Source organism: Podarcis filfolensis (genome assembly GCF_964270895.1).
Source record: "Podarcis filfolensis genome assembly, chromosome: 14".
NCBI classification, from domain to species: Eukaryota; Metazoa; Chordata; class Lepidosauria; order Squamata; family Lacertidae; genus Podarcis; species Podarcis filfolensis.
Window position 1 is genome coordinate 49,218,781 of NC_139616.1, and position 6,964 is coordinate 49,225,744.

General features: G+C 47.8%; 1 long non-coding RNA gene across 1 annotated transcript; it reads right to left on the reverse strand.

The window, feature by feature from the left end:
* Positions 1-248: 248 nt before the first annotated feature.
* Positions 249-4,444, reverse strand: LOC310749311. The gene is made up of 3 exons (XR_014541558.1): positions 4,169-4,444; positions 3,088-3,196; positions 249-1,903 (listed from the first exon to the last, which is right to left on the reverse strand). It is a non-coding gene; the product is annotated as an uncharacterized lncRNA (long non-coding RNA).
* Between the last annotated feature and the right edge of the window lie 2,520 nt (positions 4,445-6,964).

Here is a 6,964-nt window from a genome sequence, read left to right on the forward strand (position 1 = left end):
GAAGCGGCTTAGTCATGCTGGCCACATGACCCGGAAGCTGTATGCCGGCTCCCTCGGCCAATAAAGTGAGATGAGCACCGCAACCCCAGAGTCGGTCACGACTGGACCTAATGGTCAGATGTCCCTTTACCTTTACCTAACAAATAGACAAAGGAAGAGATTCAGCTTCAACAGACCTGGCTGATGGACTGCAAACTAGCTTTGTTTAGCATAACACTTGATAGGTTCTCCAGCAGGGAAACAGACAGTAAGCACAATTTTATACAGAAGTGAATATAGCTGGTTATTTTATATAAAAACAGGATCGCTAATCATTCCTGACCCCACATAGTTCTCCTCCTGCCCCATTTATCCTCACGACAACCCTGTGAGGTAGGTTAAGCTGAGACTGAGTTACTGGCCCCCAAGGTCACCCAGGGAGCTTCATGACTGACATGTGGATTTGAACCCTGTTCTGCCAGGTCCTAGTCCAATGCTCCAACCAATAAAGAAATCAACAAATTCATAGAGAAACATACATTCACAAAACTCTCAGCAGAACTCACACTCGACTCCTTCCAAGACACAACAACAAAAGGAAGGCTGTCCGGTCCTCAGCCACACTATTCTTTTAAAGCAATATCATTCCACTTTAAAAACTCATGACTTCCCCCAAAGAATCTTGGAAAGTGTAGTTGTTAGGAGTGTGAAGTGTGTTCAGGAGACCCTTATTCATTCCCAGAACTACAATTCCCAGAGTTCCCTGGGAAGAGGGATTAGTTGTTAAACTAAATTTTCCAAATGTGAATAGGCATATGTTTAAAGGTTAATTGGCCACCTGAATGATTTCGAAGAAAGCTTTCTTTTCTTTTTTTTTAAGTGTAAAATTGGCTTGGGGAGATTTCCTGCTGACATCACAGCAGACAGCCAATCGGCACTGGGCACAGCTGGTGGATGCTTCGGACTTGCAGAACTGTGCCTTGTTGTTATTCCAAACTTGACCCTGGAGAGGTAAGACACATCTGGCTTGACTACAGCTTCTAAGTTCGCCTCCCACCCTATAAAAACATTATACATCTCCTTTCACACTGTGGCAAAATAGAGATAGAAAATCGTCAGGAGAAGGCCGACTATTCTGTCTCTTGGAAACAGAGTGGTATTTGGGCTGCCTATCAAGTGTAGAGGGGAGGCTCTGGGTGCAAAAATAAAACTATGAAAGAGCCTTTATCAGCTTGCAAGACAGAAAAAGGAAATGTCTTTTCTTAAGGAGAAGCAGGCCTAAGGATGAGGCATGTCTTCCCAGATGTTCTGTTCATCCCTGTGAGTGTGATACAGGATTCGGCCCCCTTTGGGAGCCCTTGGGCCCATTTGCAACAGAATTAATGAATGGGCTGGGGGGAGGGGACCCTGTGGGTGGCACATTAGCAAATGCTGGCATACATCAGCGTAGAGCAAAAGGTTTATTCTGCAGAGTAAATACAGAATTTGAGTGTGTTCAAAAAAAGGCTTTAGGACAGGCTGTTCCAGTGGAAACATTATACAAAGGAGAGTCAGGAAATGGCTTTTGTTGAAAAAGACCTATATTTCCTAACGGGGGGAAAATTCACCTCATTCATTTGCTGGAACAAGGGGCGGTCCATTGAATACTCTGGCAAATGGCATCACCCTCCTCTACAGCACTGATACTGGGGCTCAATGGACTGGTGATTTGCCAGCATAATGCAGCTTTGTTGTTCCTAAGCAGGCGGCCTCCCCAGAAATCTGAGCTTCCTTTGAAAAGCACAACTTTCTGGTCCTCATGGATCCTCGCTGGAAGCGCTGCAGTTTTCTTCTGCTCATATGTTGGGGGAGCCATTGTGCCACAGATGCAAGCTGCATGTGTGGACAAGGCCACCGGTATCTCCCACTTGGCAACAACACGAAGCTGAACAAGTTAATTAAGGCAAAGAATGAAGGACGGAGAGTATTTCCTTCTAAGCAACGTGCTGCCTTCGGATTTCGCTGCAAGTCCCAGCAGGGCTGGGAGCATGGCTTGGGATCATTTCAAGAAGGCGGTCGCTGTTGGCTGAGTTCTTTGCTGTCATCCGAAAAGCTGCTGGGTGAAAACACTCATTTCCAAAAAGGAAACTGTTGGCAAAGGGCGCAGCTGGATTAACCCCCAATAAACATGGGCACTGGGTTATTAAGAAATTCTGCTACAGCAGTGCTGACTGCAATGGCATTGCCTCTCCACCCAACCCCAGACGGGAAGAGGAATTTGCCTTCTACCAAATGTGGCCCCTGGGAGTCTCTCGAGGTGGCCCTCAGATCTCTCCCCAGCCCACACTCCCCCTCACTGGCCCATGTTTTTGCTTAGAGCATGCACCACTCTGGCAAGACAGTCTGCGGGCAGATAGGGTCTCAGCCTGCGTACCAGATGGAGCTGACAGACAGCTGCCCTGGACACAGAATTAACCTGCACCTCCATGGACAGCTGTGAGTCCAGAATGACTCCTAGGCTGCACTCCTCATCCTTCAGGGGCACAGTTACCCCATTCAGGACCAGGGAGTCCCCCACACCTGCCCGCCCCCTGTCCCCCCAAAACAGTACTTCTGTCTTGTCAGGATTCAACCTCAATCCATTAGCTGCCATCCATCCTCCAACCGCCTCCAGGACCTTCACTGCCTTCACTGGTTCCGATTTAAAAGAGAGGTAGAGCTGGGTATCACCCGCATATTGCTGGACACCCAGCCAGCTCTACTCCCTAGTGGAAGCTCAGGTGGCCTCTGAGACAAAGCCGATATTCCCACAGGATGCTGGTTAAATAAATTGTTGATTCCAAACCGGTTATCTGAGAGTGCCAAGCCTTATGTTCTCATGAGCAAAAAATGAATGGCTGTAGCTCAGTGGCAGATCACTTGCTCTGACTGCAGAAAGGACACAAGATTCTACCATTGGCTTCTTCAGGTAGGGTTGGGGAAGTCTTCTAAAACTGTGATGTCATGAGAAAAATTATAACAGTGACTAGAGCTGTCAGCCAGCATAGAACAGGAACGGGGGAACCTCTGGCCCCTCCAGATGTTGCTGGATTATTAACAGGGGTCAGAAATCTATCTGGGAAAGGATACATCACAATGGTGTGCTCATCACACAATTTTTAGCTTATAGCTAAAACTGCATTCTGTTGGTTTCACTGTGACATTCCTCTGCTATCTCTCCTTTCCGCAACACTTTCTGCTCCATTTGGAAGGTTGAGTTGGGAATACAAATGCATTATGAAATAAAACTGTCTTATTGGACAAAACCCCTAAAGGGATGAAGCATAAGCAGAGCCTGTTTGACTGGGAGCCAAATTGCATGGGACGTTCCAGTAAGGGCACTGCTTTTGACACAGGGCAGGTGATGGCACAGTGATGGCACTGGAGGTCCCCACCACTATGGCCATATTGCAGAAAGCACCCAAGAGTGTCAGAAGCAGCAGGGAAAAATTATGGATCCAGCACTGGCCGGCGGCAGTTGTCTCTTGATAGCGTCCAGCTACGAAAGTGTTAAGGCAGAGCAAGCGAAGCCTTTGAGAAACCAGGCCAGAGCATCTGACAGCCACCATCTCCCTCCTCTTCCCCCTGCTTGCCTATTTATTTTTCCACTTCTGATGTGAAAAGTCACCCTGAATGACATGCATGAGGAACCAGGCAGGGCGGGGGACCCCCACCTTACGCCACCCGCTTTCAGGCGGGCTCAAAAGCTTTCGTGGGCCCTTTTGCGCCCCTCCGACCCACCTCTCCCCCGCCCCACGGCAACAATGGCGGCTGCAATGGCAGCTCTGCGAGGGGCTTGTTTGCCGTTGCCGGGGAGAGAAGAATGTGTTGGGCCAGGGGGCTGACCCACTCCTGCCACCAGAGAGAGAGAAATCTTAGCCTTGAAGGAGTCACCACTGAATTCCATTCAAGGGACAGAAAAGAAGCGAAATCCTTTTAAAGAGAGCCCAAGAATGCTTCTCTCTGGCTTTTGTCTCGCTCTGCTTGGCTTTCATGCAACGGTGCTAAGGAAGCCACCCCAATACATTAACCAGTTTAACTTGTTGGTGACCCTTTTTTTGTGCTGAGGACACAATGGGGATCCTCTCCAGCTTTTTCTTCTTCTTTTTCAATAGATTGGCCCCCCGTTGTTCCCTCTCCCTCCTGCCTCCCTTTCTCTGGGTCTCCTCACCAACCTTTCTCAGGCTCCTCTTTGAGGGGCCTATTCAATGCCACCCCTCTGCGTTTCCGTAGAGAATTTTCCCCCTCCAGGAACCTTCCCTTCATACAAGGACGGATTGTTCCATTCACTGCTGCCCGTTGGGACATCGCCTCCCATTGACATGAAGGAAGTTTAGCAGCAGGATCGAAATTTGTAAGTTTATAAAATGACGCCTGGCATGGAGAAAGCAGGTGGAGAAAGGTTTTCCTTCCTCTCTTCCAACACTAGAATTCGTTGGCATCCAATGATGCTGAATGTTGGAAGACTCAGGAAAGATAAAAGAAATGGCTTCTTTCTTTCTTTCTTTCTTTCTTTCTTTCTTTCTTTATCTCTTTCTTTTAAAATACAGTCGAACCTTGGAAGTCGAACGGAATCCGTTCCGGAAGTCCGTTCGACTTCCAAAATGTTCGAAAACCAAATCATGGCTTCTGATTGGCTGCAGGAAGCTCCTGCAACCAATCAGAAGCCTTGTCAAACGTCGGGTTCCAAAAGAACATTCACAAACAATCACTTCCGGGTTTGCGGCGTTCAGGAGCCAAAACGTCCAAGTTCCTGGGCATTCGGGATCCAAGGTACGACTGTAAAGTTATATCAACACTTTTCACAACACGAAAAAAGGCAAGCTAATCTACATGGAAAATAACAAAGAAAAGAAATAGGAGAATACAGGAAGGATCCTATCTCGCAAATGTTTCTTAACTTTTGTCCCATACAGAAAAGGTGTGTCCTAGCTGTTACCTGGGAGCCTCCCTCTCTTCTCCCAGCCTCTCACCCTGAGAGATCTCCCCTTCCCTGTGTCTCACACAGCCTCCTTCAGACTAAGAGCCAGTGTGGTGTAGTGGTTAAGAACAGTGGACTCATAATCTGGTGAACTGGGTTCGATTCCCTGCTCCTCCTCATGCAGCTGCTGGGTGACCTTGGGCTAGTCACACTTCTCTGAAGTCTCTCAGCCCCACTCACCTCACAGAGTGTCTGTTGTGGGGGAGGAAGGAAAAGGAGATTGTTGGCCGCTTTGAGACTCCTTAGGGTAGTGATAAAGCGGGATATCAAATCCAAACTCTTCTTCTTCTTCTGTACATCCCCTTCATGCAGTTCTTACCTAAATACAACAAGAAAAAAATGATGAATGTTGGAAGACTCAGGACAGGTAAAAGAAACAATTTCTTCATGTAGGCCAGAGTTGGCCTGTGGAATCTGTGGAACAGGAGGCACTGAGGACCACCAACCTAGATGGCTCTCAAAGAGGATTGGACAAATTCATGGAGGTCTGTTGATGGCTCCTAGCCATCGTGGCTGTGCTTTGCCTCCATGGTTGGAGGCAATATTGATTCTGAATGCCAGGTGCTGGAGACCCCAGGAAGGGAGAGGGCTTCTGTGCTCAAGTCTTGCTTGCGGGTTTCCCGCAGGCATCTGATTGGCCACTGTGAGAACAGGATGCTGGACTAGATGGGCTCTTGGCCTGATCCAGCCAGCAGGCTCTTCTAATGTTCCTCCTGGAAAGACCCCAAAGGCCCATTACTGATGGGATTGCAAGGGAATGTTTGAGTTCTGGCTCTTCCCGAGCATCTAATGCAACACAGAAGGGTTTTTAAGAGGCCAAGCTAAGCACGATCATTTTGATAAGGTCTGGTTCCCATGTATCTTGCTATGTAAACAGAAGTGATGTCAGTGTCGGACCTCCAGACTCTCACACTTAATTAGGCCATCAATAGCAGAAGCCTTGGTGCTGCATTCAACGGTTCAGTTCTTTGGCAGTGCCTCTGATCAGGTTTCTTTCTTGTATATGTGATTGGCATAAGCATGTCACACTCCACAGGTCTTGAGCGATGACATTTTATCGTAAAACCATATATATGGATTGTTTGAAATCCAGTTGTGCTTCCAAGTTCACATCTGACCTCATCTCTGGTTTGCTAGCTGTTTTGTCTTTATTACCTGCTCAGCAGTTTAGAAACAACCACCTCCAAATTGGATTATTTGTTTTTATACAGTGGTACCTCAGGTTGTTATGTTGTTATACAGTGGTACCTCTGGCTATACAGTGGTAACTCGGGTAAAGTACTTAATTCATTCTGGAGGTCCGTTCTTAACCTGAAACTGTTCTTAACCTGAGGTACCACTTTAGCTAATGGGGCCTCCCGCTGCCACTGCGCCACCGGAGCACGATTTCTGTTCTCATCCTGAAGCAAAGTTCTTCACCCAAGGTACTATTTCTGGGTTGGCGGAGTCTGTAACCTGAAGCGTCTGTAACCTGAAGCGTCTGTAACCCGAGGTACCACTGTATTTTAATTCCATGCAAGCTGGTGGATGGGGTTCTCTCCTTGCCTCACACATACAAGAAAAGTGACTCTGTGAGGCAGGTCAGACCAGGGGGGCCAACTTGAATAAAATATTGGGGGGGGCAGGTAAGCCCTGTCCCAAATAATCAGTCACATTTTTATCAGTCACACATAAACCATTTGAATGGCAATGCCCATCAATTTTGGGGAGCCCAGCTCCTTGAAATATTTTATTGGGGGAGTGAAGGGGGTTAGCTCCTATGGGTCAGACTGAGAGACAGAGACCGGCCTAAGGGCACCCAGTGAGCTTCATGGCTGAGGGGGAATTTCAGCCCAGCTCCCAAAGTCTCTCTCCCCTGTGTTTAGTTGCTTAACAATCCATCCCTCTTCACAGGGTATTCTGGGAATTGTAGTTCTGGGAGGGCAATAGGGAAGGTCTCCTAACAACACCCTTAACAGACTACAACTCCCAATATGCTTTGGCGGG